This window comes from Mytilus trossulus, chromosome 9 (genome assembly GCF_036588685.1).
Source record: "Mytilus trossulus isolate FHL-02 chromosome 9, PNRI_Mtr1.1.1.hap1, whole genome shotgun sequence".
Taxonomy (NCBI): Eukaryota; Metazoa; Mollusca; class Bivalvia; order Mytilida; family Mytilidae; genus Mytilus; species Mytilus trossulus.
The window spans coordinates 10,560,068-10,577,336 of NC_086381.1; the positions used below are offsets into that span (position 1 = coordinate 10,560,068).

Here is a 17,269-nt window from a genome sequence, read left to right on the forward strand (position 1 = left end):
AAATGCATTGATCGGTCAAAAAGAGGGGGGTTCTAACTCCCCGGAACCCCCCTCCCCCCTCTGGATCCGCGCCTGAATCGAACTTAGATAGATATGTGAATTCTTATAAAGTAATGAGGGCACGTGTCAATGATTACACAACTACTGAGCCATGAATTATCCAATCAACAAAATTGATTGGATTATCTTTATTGTTTTTTAGGAATTGTATTGTTTAGCTCAGTTTTACCTTTAACATGAATTTGCATATAGAAAAAAATAAAATATATATCTCATTCGATGTGCTTTTTCAGTTTATTTTTCATGATGACGGGTAAATTAATTTGTTGTGTTATACGTTTTGCAGTCCTGGTGCAGTTCACGAATAAAGAAAATTATTTTATAGTTGCGTTTTTTTCTGTAACAAGTTCGATTTTTGTTTTTCAGTGTGATTCTTCTCTCTCTCTCTCTCTCTAAATAAAGTTTTTAAACAAACACAATGTTGACTGAATATAAAATTTTATTACATTTGTATATCTTTATTCTCAACAAACCATTATACAAGAGAAAACAATTATGTACAATATTCAGTTTAACCTTAACGGAAATCTGTGCACGAAGACTTAGTCGTGGTTTGAACGGATTTCGTGTCAATAAACTGTCTTCGAAATAGTCTTTAATAAAATTGAGAAAGGAAATGTTTAATGTTTGTGTCATTTTGGTCTTTTGTGGATAGTTGTTTCATTAGCAATCATACCACATCTTCTTTTTTATAATTTCTCGCTACTACAATCTAACTTACATATTTTTTAGAAATAATTATACCCAAAATATCATAATTTTCAAAAAACGGAGACGAAAACAACGGCGACAAGTTCATTTTCAGAATTTATTTCCGCATTGAAATTCGTTTCAGGCTTGTGAAACTGGACAAAACGACTTTAATTAGAGAAAAAAAACCTTAATAAAAACGGATTTCTTAAAATATTCGTATAACTCGAAAATAAAATTTCTGGACAAGTTCGATAAAAAAAAATAGAAATAACATCTAACTACATGTATATGAGTTTGATTGTTTGAAAAGTACGGCTTTTACCGTTAAGAACGGATTCCATATACAAAACTTTAATTAATATAAATTCTTTTAAAGTATGAACATTAATTTCCATTTTCAAACTCGTGCAAAGAATTAATTACTGGTCCAGGACATGATAATAAAATTAAGAATAAAACTTAAAATTTATGGAACGAAATTTTAATAAAAGACGAAAATCTTAAAACATCGTGATATTCATTCTAAACGTCACAATATTACTTCCCGCATGGTCACACTGTACTAACAACACAATATATAAAACAACAATAAAGATAATCCAATAAGTTTGTTGATTGGATAATTCATGGCTCAGTAGTGGTGTAATCAGTGACACGTGCCCTTATTATTTTTTGAGAATTACAAATGTAACATATCTATCTAAGTTCGATTTCAAATTCTACCAAATTTAACTCTAAAATAAGAAGCGTATAAAGAATATATGCATCCATCCTGTGTGCGATGACTATAAAGGGTCCTGAGTGCACTTTGTATGTCATGAGTGCAATCAGGAGGTTCCGCAAGCGGTGTTTAGACGTACCGTTATTCTTCTGGAAGCTTCAATTTTTTTTTATCAATAACTTTTACACAAGGAGACATTTTTGTTTTTTGACAGCATAAACCCCAGTTAATGAGAAAACACAAATTAAGAAAGAAAATCGTTTGCAATTAAATTTTATAGAAGGAAAAAAGGGGGGTGGGGGTTAATAAACAAATTTTATTTACCTTCACATACTTCTAAACAGATTTGCATATGTAAGCTCTCTATAGATAATGTTAAATTATTTCAGGAGTTTTGAAAAAAAGAATATATACAGTTTAATTTCGACTAAAATAGTGATTCTTTTTATAGATTTGGTACCTCAGTTTCGACTCAACATTTCATTTTGAATTGTTAGATGGTAAACTCTTTAGGAGAATATTGTATCTGTTCTTTGTGTAATTATGGTGATATTGGCGATAGTATTCATTATAACAAGGCCTTGTACAAATCCTTGATTATAGAATGTTTGGCAATATAAAAAGACGAAAGTAGACAAACCCTAATTATGCAGGGTTTCACAAGTTGATCTCCAAGCGGCCCACATTGTACATATAATAAGATCTATATTTTTCAACGTTTTCAAAATGAAATAACTTGAATTAAAAATTTCCCAACTGTGAAAATTTGTTATTTCTAAACGTCTTTAATTATTATTTCGGAGAAAAAAAATATTTAGCATATTCATATATTTTCATAATTTTTTCCAAGGAAACCTTTTTTTTTGCAAAGTTTACTTCTATATGTTTTTAACCATCACCAGCGACTTATTCTCTGCCATCACCAATTAGTCCTTATTATTAAAGATCAATTGACCAAATTCAAATGATGGTTGGTATATCGTTTTGAATATGACCATCGGTCATCCGTGACGTATCCCAAATAACGACGCATGCCGATAGATAGATCATAGTTTATTAATTAGCGTCTCGCAATTTAAATTTCATCAAGGGGACTTAATTAAACCAGTTACTCAGTCTATACAAATTTTGAAAAAACGATGTACATGTACTTTTTAATATTTTTAAAACAAATTACGAAAACGTTTAGTGTAAAAATCACCGAATATAAATGTTTCTTTCTTGCAGGTTTTGGCATTTGTAAATAACATTAACATTTTGGAATTCTAATGCAAAAGACAGTCGATTCAAATTGAAATAACTTCTTTAAAGATGGTTTGATTTTTTCAGAGACACATGTATTATATATGTCTCAATACATGTATTATATGTCTCTGATTTTATCAAAACAAAAATTACAAAATTATAAAATATGTTAGTTATCGAATGTATACCCTGAACTCTTACTATTATATATTCATGTCCTAATTTAATTAATGTCCCGTGTGCAACCAGGAGATCCTGAACGGTTTTTAAACGTACCATTATTTTATACGCATATATTCAAAGCTGTTCTTAATTATATGCATACTAGGTATCAGTGGCGGATCCAGGGGGGGGGGGGGGTTCTGGGGTTGGAACCAACCCTTTTTTGAACGATCAATGCATTTGAATGGGGACATATGGTTGAAACCACCCCCTTTTGTCCTGGGTTGGGACCCCCCTCCTTTTCAAATGGCTGGCTCCGCCGCAGAGGTATATTTATATATATGAGTGTACCAGCCCCCCTCCTAAATCTTGGGAAACAAATGGTAGATTATATAGGGAATCACGGAAGCATGACTGGACGTGACCCCTCTAATGCAGTCAATGAGTCCCCACTTATGAAAATTTCTGGATCAACCATTGCTTAGTTCTAGTTAACTTAGGTCCTAGTGTGAAATAAAGCCAATAGGTCTTTTTAAACACATCTTTATTCATACATGTATATATACGTTTTCTCACGGATTTGTTCATGCAATATTGAAATTATTTTTACTCAATGCGCAATTACTGAAGTTTATATTTGCTACTTTTCTTCTTAATTTCATATAATTTTTTTTGGTGTTGAAATAGGGAATGGACACAGATACCTTATCACATTTAACCAAAGAAATGTTGTACGTATAATGTCATCAATCTGTATTACACGTAGACAGGATGTTCTCTAGAAAACTATACGTTATACACACCCGAGAATACACACACTGTCGTAATGGAAAATTACTGTATGTTATAGTTACCTGTAATCAGCTTTGCAACACCATGTCATGACAGTTCAAAAAGATTTTCTTCAAATCAAAATGGAATACCAGTATTATTTTTTTCTGTAAAATTTAAAACTTTAAAAAGTAGACTTTGACAAAATTATGAAATAGCAAGAATTGAACAATTTAAAATCGTATTTTAACAAAGATTTAGATATAATTTTACAACGATCCTTAAAAAATAACCAAACAAACGTTGAATCAAACGATATGAACCTACGCAGTTTTATATTAGAATACTGACACACACCAGTTTGCCATCTCAGTATGCAAGGCAAGGGTGCTTGGTGAGGTGCTGGAACTTGATGTACATGTATCATTAAGTTAATACAGTTCTGTTAGGATTGACTGCCTTTTTACAAAGACTTTCTATTCTTACTAGTTGTTATCAGTTAATATAGACGGTTCCTGGCTTAGAATGATTCTCTGCTCAGCAAATGGTGCGTAATTAGCATTTGAATCAAATTTCTTGTAGAAGTAAAAAACACAAATTAATGTATTTGACAACTTTTTTCAGGAGCACAGTCTATATTATCCGGCGTAAATAACTTCGAGATTTATGTGGAAGTTTACTCTGCTGCTCGGTCTATGCTAATCGATGTTCCAGTATATTTCATATTTATATTTATTCGTGAGGCCTCGTCATCGTTTATATTCACTAAAAGCACAGTCGCCTAAATATTTTATATGGCGAAAAAATTGCGAAAATTGGGGGCAATAATATATTTTTAGTAGCCATTATTATTTTAAAATCTTAAGACTTTTTAGAGGTTGCTTGCAAATTTAACACTAAAATGAGAAGTGTATGACGATCTTAACGAATATATACATCCATCATGTGTGCAGATACGGCGGATATATAGGGTCTGTCATGAGTGCACTTTGTATGCCCTGCATGTGTGCACCCAGGAGGTCCTCCTGAGCGGTGTTTAGACGTACCGGGAAAAATCTTATCTGATTCAGGATCAATTCATCGGTTACACTCCCCTGTCACCAGTAATTCTTTTTTGCTGACATTCTGAAAAAGTATTGTGTTCCTGTGTAAGTGTTGACTCAACTTGCACATGTGATTTTTTAACACTCCCCGGACTTCTGCAAAAAACAATTATTCAGTTCACTGATTAAGATGGAAGGTAAACGAACAGAAAGTCACAGGACAAAAAGTCACAGGACAAAAAGTCACAGGACAAAAAGTCAAACACATGTCAAACTCAGCCATAAAGTAACAAAGTTGATAGGACAAAAAGTCACTAACAATTTGTTGACAATTGATTGAATATAAATGAAAAAAGATTTTGAAATATCTTCTTTTTATTACATATATTCATTTTTAATTTTAGGAAATTGTTCATAATATAAAAAAGATGTGGTATGATTGCCAATGAGACAACTGTCCACAACTGGCACAAGAGACCAAAATGACACAGACATTAACAACTAGAGGTCTTTACGGTCTTCAACCATAAGCCAATATAAAGAAGATATGGTATGATTGCCAATGAGACAACTGTCCACAAGAGACCAAAATGACACAGACATTAACAACCGTAGGTCAAGGCAATCATACTATATCTTTTTTTTTATATTTACATGTTAAAAAATGCGTCCAAATGTAATCAAAAGCTGCACTTAAACGTAATGCACTGATTTATTTGTTTTTAATACATTTTAATTTAAAGTTGCTACTTCATGTTCATGTATATATAAAACTTCAAGAAAAATACAAAAAGATTGATTTCTTGTTCTAAGAAAAATAATCTCAAAACTAAAATGTGACTTTTTGTCCTGTGACAGTGTGTGACTTTTTGACTGTGACTTTCTGTCCTACATTCAGATTGAATAGGGGAGTTTGGTTGACCCCGCCTCCCTCTATCTGAGACTACTATCTCAGTGATGAGCTTTATGTTTCATGTACAAATGTATTGTGTTTGTCATATATGTATGTCGGATAAAAGCTCTACAGACATGACAGACCTTTAATATGTTGTATTGTTATATGTATAACTGACAATAAATAAATAGCCCCTAACAAGTAAGAATTAGGTTACTTCTTTTTGTTTTGACATCTTGCATGGGTTTTTATAGCCCCGTATTAAAATTATGCCCACACTTTAAAAAAAGGGGGGGTATACTGTTTTACCCCTGTCTGTCCATCCATCCTTGCGTCAGTCAGTCCGTCTGATGAATATTTTTCGTCACATTTTCCTTAGGAAGAAGGATTTCTGAAATTTGGTTTCAGGGTTAAATAAGTCAGCTATACCGTGTGATGCATTTTCAGATTCATCACTCGACAACTTCCTGTTTTCCCAACACTTGTATGATTTAACACATGATAGCCAAGTTGAAAGTTGAAAACTAAAAACCTAATTTAAGTACAAAAAAATTGAAAAACAGATATGTTACACATAAACAAACAACAATCACTGAATTATCGGATCCTGACTTGGAACAGGCACAACCATAACACATTTGTAACAGATTGGCAGGGTATAAGGAACTTTGAAAATATTTAGTTTTTGTGGTTTGGTCTATTTTCTGGATACTGTAAGCAATAAGGCCCCTTTATTTAGTGAATGAAATAATTGTAAGATGCACTTAGCTGTCTGTCATATTTTATATGAACTTGACCTCATTTTCATGGTTCATTGGTCAATGAAACACTGCATTGTTTTGTCAGTTTATTATATGTTTAAAGTTACAGGTAGATTATATTTGGTAGATATGAAACAATGGTAAGGTGTGCATGTTTGAATGGCAGATTCATATATATACCATGACCACATTTTATTGTTCTTTGGTCAATGATAAGTTTTCTTGGTTTTGTCATTTATCAGGCCACATCTGTTTTCCCTCCCCCGGGTCTACCCTTTGTAAACTGACCAGGAAGGCAGGTTCTTTTTAGCTCACCTGATCTGAAAGGTCAAGTGAGCTTTTCTCATCACTTGGCGTCCGTCGTCTGTCGTCCTGCGTCCGTCGTCCTGCTTCCGTCGTCCTTAAACTTTTACAAAAATCTTCTCCTCTGAAACTACTTGGCCAAATTCTACCAAACTTGGCCACAATCATCCTTGGGTTATCTAGTTTGAAAAATGTGTGGCGTGACCGGGCCAACCAACCAAGATGGCCGCCATGGCTAAAAATAGAACATAGGGGTAAAATGCAGTTTTTGGCTTATAACTCAAAAACCAAAGCATGTAGAGCAAATCTGACGAGGTTAAATTGTTGATGAGGTCAAGATCTATCTGCCCTGAAATTTTCAGACGAATCGAACAACGTGTTGATGGGTTGCTGCCTGTGAAATGGTTATTTTAAGAAAATTTTGCAGTTTTTGGTTATTATCTTGAATACTATTATAGATAGAGATAAACTGTTTAAGCAATAATGTTCAACAAAGTAAGACCTACAAATTAGTCAGCATGACCAAAATTGTCAGTCGACCCCATAAGGAGTCATTGCACTTTATAGTCAATTTTTAACAACTTTTCATCAACTTTTTAAAAAATATTCTTCAATGAAACTACTTTGCCAAATTTAACCAAACTTGGCCACAATCATCATTGTGGTTTGTAGTTTAAAAAATGTGTCCGATGACCCAGCCTACCAAACAAAATGGCTGACATGGCTAAAATTAGGACATAGTGGTAAAATGCAGATTTTGCTTTATATCTTTGAAACTAAGACATTTAGGGCAAATCTTTCAAGATTTAAATGTCCATCAGAATAAGATATATCCCCTCACAAATTTTCAGTTGAATTGGACAACCTGTTGTTGGGTTGCTGCCCTAAAATTGGTGATTTTAAGGTAATATTGCAGTTTTTGGTTATTATCTTGAATACTATTATAGACAAAATGATAGATAGAGATAAACTGTAGACAGCAATAATGTTCAGCAAAGTAAGATCTACAAATAAGTCAGCATGATCAAAATTGTTAGAGGACCCCTTAAGGAGTTATTGCCCTTTATAGTCTATATTGAACAACTTTTCGTCATTTTTGTAACTTGTATAAAATCATTTCTAAAACTACTTGGCCAAATTTAACCAAACTTGGCCACCATCATACTAGGGTATCTATATTTTTTTTTAAAGTGTCTAATGACCCTGCCTACCAACGAAGATGGCCGACATCAGTAAACACATTAACAGGTGAGCGACACAGGCTCTTGAGAGCCTCTATTTTTTTTTAACTGGATGTGATTGTCATAGCATGGTCACATGAATGGTTTGACTTGTCCAGTTCAGGCCACTTATCAGTTGTTTGTGCTCAATTTGAGTGTATTTATTTAGATTATCAATCCTTCTGCTTTCAAGCACTTTCCAAAAATGGAAACAAATTATTTTCAGGAAGAAAAAAAAAATCGATTTTTTTGTGGAAAATAATTTTTTGATCCGGGCGCTTATTTTTGACCCGTGTGGGGGGGAGGGGAAACACACATATTTTTAATTTTGGCCTTAGATTTTTTAAGCATTGGTCTACTTATGGTATATGGAATGACTACAAGGTATCATATAAAAAAAGATGTCTGCCTGCCAAGGTTAATTTTACTGTGACCTCATATTCATAGAATAATGATAATATTCATGATATTGAACGGCAAGAATGAAGAGTAAGTTGATGTTATATACAAATAAGACAAAATTTTCAGTTGCCTACTAATTATGTAATACATGTAGTAGTTATTTTTGTCATTAAATGATGTTTACCCTTTTATGTGTAGGGCAAGAACATGAAAGATAAAGGAGAAACTATAAACAGAAGAAATTATCAACAAAATAAGATTTACAGAGGTCAACAAAGCCTAAATGGTAAGTCCACTGTTATAAAATATTTTGTCCTTGAATAATGATTAAATATTTATTAAAATAAGATGTGGTATGATGAATGAGAAAACTATCCATCAGAGTTCAATTTAGTGGATGTAAGCATTGTAATTACTTATTAGAGGCCATTGATGACCTGTAAGTAATGAGAAAACCCATACCCTATACATGTTATAGTAATCTATAAAAGTCAACACTAACCAAATTTGAAACAGACTAACAGAGCATCAATTCAAACATCAAATATACCAGACTAATTTATAAAAACAAAAAATTATGAACAATAAAAATGAAGGATATGAACCAACATCAACCACTGTACTATGTACATGCTCCTGATATTAGACAGGTATAATATGGCTGGGTTGATATAAAAATAAGAAACACTTCTGAAAAGCAGTCTGATTTCCAATGAGACATTTCTCCAATAGAGATCAAATAACATTTAAGGAGGCTCTAGGGTATAACAATTTCAGAAAAATGTTTAATATATTTTTTTCATAACTCATTTTATTTATAACTTTATCATATGGTACACCAAATCATTCAAAACAATCAATTGACTTTTAAAATGCATATATCATTGAAAAAGCTCTAAATTATCTCCCTTTGGTGCAAAAATGCAATTTTTTGGCATTAGAAATGTAATATCTTATTTAACTCATCGGTGGCCTATATTTTTCATTATAATTTTAAATAAGCTGTACTTTATCTAAACTTTTATAAAATTTAAGCGATTTCTGTAATTTAGTACTTGAATATTTAAATGAAAGTTTATCATATTAATCATAAACATGATAAAATAGCCATTTTATTGATCTCTTCACTGATAATTTGTGAGTTTGTGTATTTGTAGGTCAGACATCTCAATTTTCATGGTCATCATTCACAGATCAATACTGAATGGAAAACTTAAAGCTGATATTTTTCTCCATGGTGCGACTTTTTTATTAATTTGAAATGGAACATGTTTTTTCCTACATTTATTTGAAAGAGGAAATTTCAACATGATGACTATAAACAAAAAGGAGTCATATCATCACGATCATTGATGCACAAGAACTTGTTCATATAAATACAACAATGTAATTATCAATTGAAAGATGGAACGAATGAACAAGATATTAGAATGTTGTTGTCCAAATAAACTTGCTTTGTCTTCTCATTTGAATCTCTCCATTCAATAAAGATGTACAGAGGAAGATCTTTGAAGAACAGATTGAAAAAATATTTTGTCTAAGAATTGCAGGAATATTCTAGTGAATGAAATTATTTATTGACTTCACTCTTATATAGTGGACTGAATAATTGTACATAGCAAGCTGTGAATAAAGAAAGCAAAAACTTTAACAAAAAGTGTTTATATTATAAATTTGCAAATATAAGCATACTATTATGTACACCACAAAGGTATATATAATTCAAATTGTTTGCCTATACAAGTATTGCAATGAACCTATAACAAAGAAAATCTTACCTCATGAAAAGAGTGAACTATTCAGTCAGAATATGAAATATTTTTTCAGTTCTATTTTTCATAATAGAATAAACAAGACAAAGGTTTCAAAACAATATTTTTTCATTTATTTAGAAATTTCATCATTTTGTTTCAGTGAAAGAACTTTATTCTTTGACTGTAAAATATTATTATTATACATTCCAAAATAAGAATATAGGGTTATTGCATGAATATTGGGGGAATATCGTCCCGAGTAGAAATTTATATTGCACGAGCTTGCGAGTGCAATATATGTTCTACGAGGGACAATATTCCACAATATTCATGCAATAACCCTTTTATTGTATAGCAATGTAATATTTGAAAGTAAAAATTGGTTAAAACTAAGATTTTGAAGTTGATGACGTCATGAATTTTGAAAATTTATTGCACTAGTGCAATATTGTAATTTATTGCAAGCTAACTTTTGGTTACTTTCTGTGGGAAATATTATATTGCTATACAATAATAATCTTTATTGTCATATAAACAAATAAAAAACATGTTTGTGACAAAATTTAAAAAAAAATTATATATATGTATATATATATAAAAAATAAAAAAAAAACTTGTATACATTTAAAACATTTTACTACCAAACAGCTTTCATTGTAACATACACATAACTTTATATTTATATATAAATATTTATAATTTTAATCCCATAGGATTTTATTTTGTCCCATGGGATATTAAAAATCCCATGGGATAATAAAAATCCCATGGGATTTTTTTTGTCCCATGGGACAACAAATATCCCATGGGACTACAATAATCCCATGGGACCAAAAAAAATCCCATGGGATTTAACAAAAATCCCATGGGATTAAAATTTTGAAGTTGATGACTTTACTTTCAATATCCCATGGGATTTTGCCCTGTCCCATGGGATATTGAAAATCCCATGTTTTTATAATTCAAATTGCAAAATAAATATGAAAGTAACAGTATAAAACCAATGAAATTATTGAATCCCATGAAATTCCGCACATTTTGGTTATATACATGATATTGTAGCTCTTGTTTGAGGCGGCGGCGGATTTGCAAATGAGTGTTTTGCAAATTATTGTATAGCAATATAATATTTCCCACAGAAAGTAACCAAAAGTTAGCTTGCAATAAATTACAATATTGCACTAGTGCAATAAATTTTCAAAATTCATGACGTCATCAACTTCAAAATCTTAGTTTTAACCAATTTTTACTTTCAAATATTACATTGCTATACAATAAAAGGGTTATTGCATGAATATTGGGGAATATTGTCCCTCGTAGAACATATATTGCACTCGCAAGCTCGTGCAATATAAATTTCTACTCGGGACGATATTCCCCAATATTCATGCAATAACCCTATATTCTTATTTTGGAATGTATAATAATAATATTTTACAGTCAAAGAATAAAGTTCTTTCACTGAAACAAAATGATGAAATTTCTAAATAAATGAAAAAATATTGTTTTGAAATCTTTGTCTTGTTTATTCTATTATGAAAAATAGAACTGAAAAAATATTTCATATTCTGACTGAATAGTTCACTCTTTTCATGAGGTAAGATTTTCTTTGTTATAGGTTCATTGCAATACTTGTATAGGCAAACAATTTGAATTATATATACCTTTGTGGTGTACATAATAGTATGCTTATATTTGCAAATTTATAATATAAACACTTTTTGTTAAAGTTTTTGCTTTCTTTATTCACAGCTTGCTATGTACAATTATTCAGTCCACTATATAAGAGTGAAGTCAATAAATAATTTCATTCACTAGAATATTCCTGCAATTCTTAGACAAAATATTTTTTCAATCTGTTCTTCAAAGATCTTCCTCTGTACATCTTTATTGAATGGAGAGATTCAAATGAGAAGACAAAGCAAGTTTATTTGGACAACAACATTCTAATATCTTGTTCATTCGTTCCATCTTTCAATTGATAATTACATTGTTGTATTTATATGAACAAGTTCTTGTGCATCAATGATCGTGATGATATGACTCCTTTTTGTTTATAGTCATCATGTTGAAATTTCCTCTTTCAAATAAATGTAGGAAAAAACATGTTCCATTTCAAATTAATAAAAAAGTCGCACCATGGAGAAAAATATCAGATTTAAGTTTTCCATTCAGTATTGATCTGTGAATGATGACCATGAAAATTGAGATGTCTGACCTACAAATACACAAACTCACAAATTATCAGTGAAGAGATCAATAAAATGGCTATTTTATCATGTTTATGATTAATATGATAAACTTTTATTTAAATATTCAAGTACTAAATTACAGAAATCGCTTAAATTTTATAAAAGTTTAGATAAAGTACAGCTTATTTAAAATTATAATGAAAAATATAGGCCACCGATGAGTTAAATAAGATATTACATTTCTAATGCCAAAAAATTGCATTTTTGCACCAAAGGGAGATAATTTAGAGCTTTTTCAATGATATATGCATTTTAAAAGTCATCTGGGGCCAAACCCAATTGATTGTTTTGAATGATTTGGTGTACCATATGATAAAGTTATAAATAAAATAAGTTATGAAAAAAAAATATTAAACATTTTTCTGAAATTGTTATACCCTAGAGCCTCCTTAAATGTTATTTGATCTCTATTGGAGAAATGTCTCATTGGAAATCAGACTGCTTTTCAGAAGTGTTTCTTATTTTTATATCAACCCAGCCATATTATACCTGTCTAATATCGATCAGGAGCATGTACATAGTCCAGTGGTTGATGTTGGTTCATATCCTTCATTTTTATTGTTCATAATTTTTTGTTTTTATAAATTAGTCTGGTATATTTGATGTTTGAATTGATGCTCTGTTAGTCTGTTTCAAATTTGGTTAGTGTTGACTTTTATAGATTACTATAACATGTATAGGGTATGAGTTTTCTCATTACTTACAGGTCATCAATGGCCTCTAATAAGTAATTACAATGCTTACATCCACTAAATTGAACTCTGATGGATAGTTTTCTCATTCATCATACCACATCTTATTTTAATAAATATTTAATCATTATTCAAGGACAAAATATTTTATAACAGTGGACTTACCATTTAGGCTTTGTTGACCTCTGTAAATCTTATTTTGTTGATAATTTCTTCTGTTTATAGTTTCTCCTTTATCTTTCATGTTCTTGCCCTACACATAAAAGGGTAAACATCATTTAATGACAAAAATAACTACTACATGTATTACATAATTAGTAGGCAACTGAACATTTTGTCTTATTTGTATATAACATCAACTTACTCATCATTCTTGCCGTTCAATATCATGAATATTATCATTATTCTATGAATATGAGGTCACAGTAAAATTAACCTTGGCAGGCAGACATCTTTTTTATATGATACCTTGTAGTCATTCCATATACCATAAGTAGACCAATGCTTAAAAAATCTAAGGCCAAAATTAAAAATATGTGTGTTTCCCCTCCCCCCCACACGGGTCAAAAATAAGCGCCCGGGTCAAAAAAATATTTTCCACAAAAAAATCGAATTTTTTTTTTTCCTGAAAATAATTTGTTTCCACTCAAATTGAGCACAAACAACTGATAAGTGGCCTGAACTGGACAAGTCAAACCATTCATGTGACCATGCTATGACAATCACATCCAGTTAAAAAAAAATAGAGGCTCTCAAGAGCCTGTGTCGCTCACCTGTTAATGTGTTTACTGATGTCGGCCATCTTCGTTGGTAGGCAGGGTCATTAGACACTTTAAAAAAAAAATAGATACCCTAGTATTATGATGGTGGCCAAGTTTGGTTAAATTTGGCCAAGTAGTTTTAGAAATGATTTTATACAAGTTACAAAAATGACGAAAAGTTGTTCAATATAGACTATAAAGGGCAATAACTCCTTAAGGGGGTCCTCTAACAATTTTGATCATGCTGACTTATTTGTAGATCTTACTTTGCTGAACATTATTGCTGTCTACAGTTTATCTCTATCTATCATTTTGTCTATAATAGTATTCAAGATAATAACCAAAAACTGCAATATTACCTTAAAATCACCAATTTTAGGGCAGCAACCCAACAACAGGTTGTCCAATTCAACTGAAAATTTGTGAGGGGATATATCTTATTCTGATGGACATTTAAATCTTGAAAGATTTGCCCTAAATGTCTTAGTTTCAAAGATATAAAGCAAAACCTGCATTTTACCACTATGTCCTAATTTTAGCCATGTCAGCCATTTTGTTTGGTAGGCTGGGTCATCGGACACATTTTTTAAACTACAAACCACAATGATGATTGTGGCCAAGTTTGGTTAAATTTGGCAAAGTAGTTTCATTGAAGAATATTTTTTAAAAAGTTGATGGAAAGTTGTTAAAAATTGACTATAAAGTGCAATAACTCCTTATGGGGTCGACTGACAATTTTGGTCATGCTGACTAATTTGTAGGTCTTACTTTGTTGAACATTATTGCTTAAACAGTTTATCTCTATCTATAATAGTATTCAAGATAATAACCAAAAACTGCAAAATTTTCTTAAAATAACCATTTCACAGGCAGCAACCCATCAACACGTTGTTCGATTCGTCTGAAAATTTCAGGGCAGATAGATCTTGACCTCATCAACAATTTAACCCCTGTCAGATTTGCTCTACATGCTTTGGTTTTTGAGTTATAAGCCAAAAACTGCATTTTACCCCTATGTTCTATTTTTAGCCATGGCGGCCATCTTGGTTGGTTGGCCGGGTCACGCCACACTTTTTTAACTAAAAAACCCAAGGATGATTGTGGCCAAGTTTGGTAGAATTTGGCCAAGTAGTTTCAGAGGAGAAGATTTTTGTAAAAGTTTAAGGACGACGGAAGCAGGACGACGGACGCAGGACGACAGACGACGGACGCCAAGTGATGAGAAAAGCTCACTTGACCTTTCAGATCAGGTGAGCTAAAAAGAACCTGCCTTCCTGGTCAGTTTACAAAGGGTAGACCCGGGGGAGGGAAAACAGACATTCTTTTAAATGTGGCCTGATAAATGACAAAACCAAGAAAACTTATCATTGACCAAAGAACAATAAAATGTGGTCATGGTATATATATGAATCTGCCATTCAGACATGCACAACTTACCATTGTTTCATATCTACCAAATATAATCTACCTGTAACTTTAAACATATAATAAACTGACAAAACAATGCAGTGTTTCATTGACCAATGAACCATGAAAATGAGGTCAAGTTCATATAAAATATGACAGACAGCTAAGTGCATCTTACAATTATTTCATTCACTAAATAAAGGGGCCTTATTGCTTACAGTATCCAGAAAATAATCCAAACCACAAAAACTAAATATTTTCAAAGTTCCTTATACCCTGCCAATCTGTTACAAATGTGTTATGGTTGTGCCTGTTCCAAGTCAGGATCCGATAATTCAGTGATTGTTGTTTGTTTATGTGTAACATATCTGTTTTTCAATTTTTTTGTACTTAAATTAGGTTTTTAGTTTTCAACTTTCAACTTGGCTATCATGTGTTAAATCATACAAGTGTTGGGAAAACAGGAAGTTGTCGAGTGATGAATCTGAAAATGCATCACACGGTATAGCTGACTTATTTAACCCTGAAACCAAATTTCAGAAATCCTTCTTCCTAAGGAAAATGTGACGAAAAATATTCATCAGACGGACTGACTGACGCAAGGATGGATGGACAGACAGGGGTAAAACAGTATACCCCCCCTTTTTTTAAAGTGGGAGCATAATTTTAATACGGGGCTATAAAAACCCATGCAAGATGTCAAAACAAAAAGAAGTAACCTAATTCTTACTTGTTAGGGGCTATTTATTTATTGTCAGTTATACATATAACAATACAACATATTAAAGGTCTGTCATGTCTGTAGAGCTTTTATCCGACATACATATATGACAAACACAATACATTTGTACATGAAACATAAAGCTCATCACTGAGATAGTAGTCTCAGATAGAGGGAGGCGGGGTCAACCAAACTCCCCTATTCAATCTGAATGTAGGACAGAAAGTCACAGTCAAAAAGTCACACACTGTCACAGGACAAAAAGTCACATTTTAGGTTTGAGATTATTTTTCTTTGAACAAGAAAACAATCTTTTTGTATTTTTCTTGAAGTTTTATATATACATGAACATGAAGTAGCAACTTTAAATTAAAATTTATTAAAAACAATTAAATCAGTGCATTACGTTTAAGTGCAGCTTTTGATTACATTTGGACGCATTTTTTAACATGTAAATATAAAAAAAAAGATATAGTATGATTGCCTTGACCTACGGTTGTTAATGTCTGTGTCATTTTGGTCTCTTGTGGACAGTTGTCTCATTGGCAATCATACCATATCTTCTTTATATTGGCTTATGGTTGAAGACCGTAAAGACCTCTAGTTGTTAATGTCTGTGTCATTTTGGTCTCTTGTGCCAGTTGTGGACAGTTGTCTCATTGGCAATCATACCACATCTTTTTTATATTATGAACAATTTCCTAAAATTAAAAATGAATATATGTAATAAAAAGAAGATATTTCAAAATCTTTTTTCATTTATATTCAATCAATTGTCAACAAATTGTTTGTGACTTTTTGTCCTATCAACTTTGTTACTTTATGGCTGAGTTTGACATGTGTTTGACTTTTTGTCCTGTGACTTTTTGTCCTGTGACTTTTTGTCCTGTGACTTTCTGTTCGTTTACCTTCCATCTTAATCAGTGAACTGAATAATTGTTTTTTGCAGAAGTCCGGGGAGTGTTAAAAAATCACATGTGCAAGTTGAGTCAACACTTACACAGGGACACAATACTTTTTCAGAATGTCAGCAAAAAAGAATTACTGGTGACAGGGGAGTGTAACCGATGAATTGATCCTGAATCAGATAAGATTTTTCCCGGTACGTCTAAACACCGCTCAGGAGGACCTCCTGGGTGCACACATGCAGGGCATACAAAGTGCACTCATGACAGACCCTATATATCCGCCGTATCTGCACACATGATGGATGTATATATTCGTTATAGATCGTCATACACTTCTCATTTTAGAGTTAAATTTGCAAGCAACCTCTAAAAAGTCTTAAGATTTTTAAATAATAATGCAGTGTATGTAAAGTGCGGATCCTAAAATTTCATTTTTACTGTATATGCCATAAATGTCTAATGTAGAATGATAAATAAACAGACGAACTTTTTTTAATT

The 17,269-nt window shown here is 31.8% G+C and overlaps 2 long non-coding RNA genes across 2 annotated transcripts; one reads left to right on the forward strand and one right to left on the reverse strand.

Annotated features, from left to right (window-relative positions):
• The first annotated feature begins 4,811 nt into the window (after positions 1–4,811).
• Positions 4,812–10,125, forward strand: LOC134683569 (uncharacterized). Its single transcript, XR_010101054.1, has 3 exons — positions 4,812–4,892; positions 8,475–8,562; positions 9,434–10,125. It is a non-coding gene; the product is annotated as an uncharacterized LOC134683569 (long non-coding RNA).
• A 1,338-nt stretch (positions 10,126–11,463) lies between these two features.
• On the reverse strand, positions 11,464–16,887 carry LOC134683571 (uncharacterized). The gene is made up of 3 exons (XR_010101055.1): positions 16,772–16,887; positions 13,140–13,227; positions 11,464–12,248 (listed from the first exon to the last, which is right to left on the reverse strand). It is a non-coding gene; the product is annotated as an uncharacterized LOC134683571 (long non-coding RNA).
• Between the last annotated feature and the right edge of the window lie 382 nt (positions 16,888–17,269).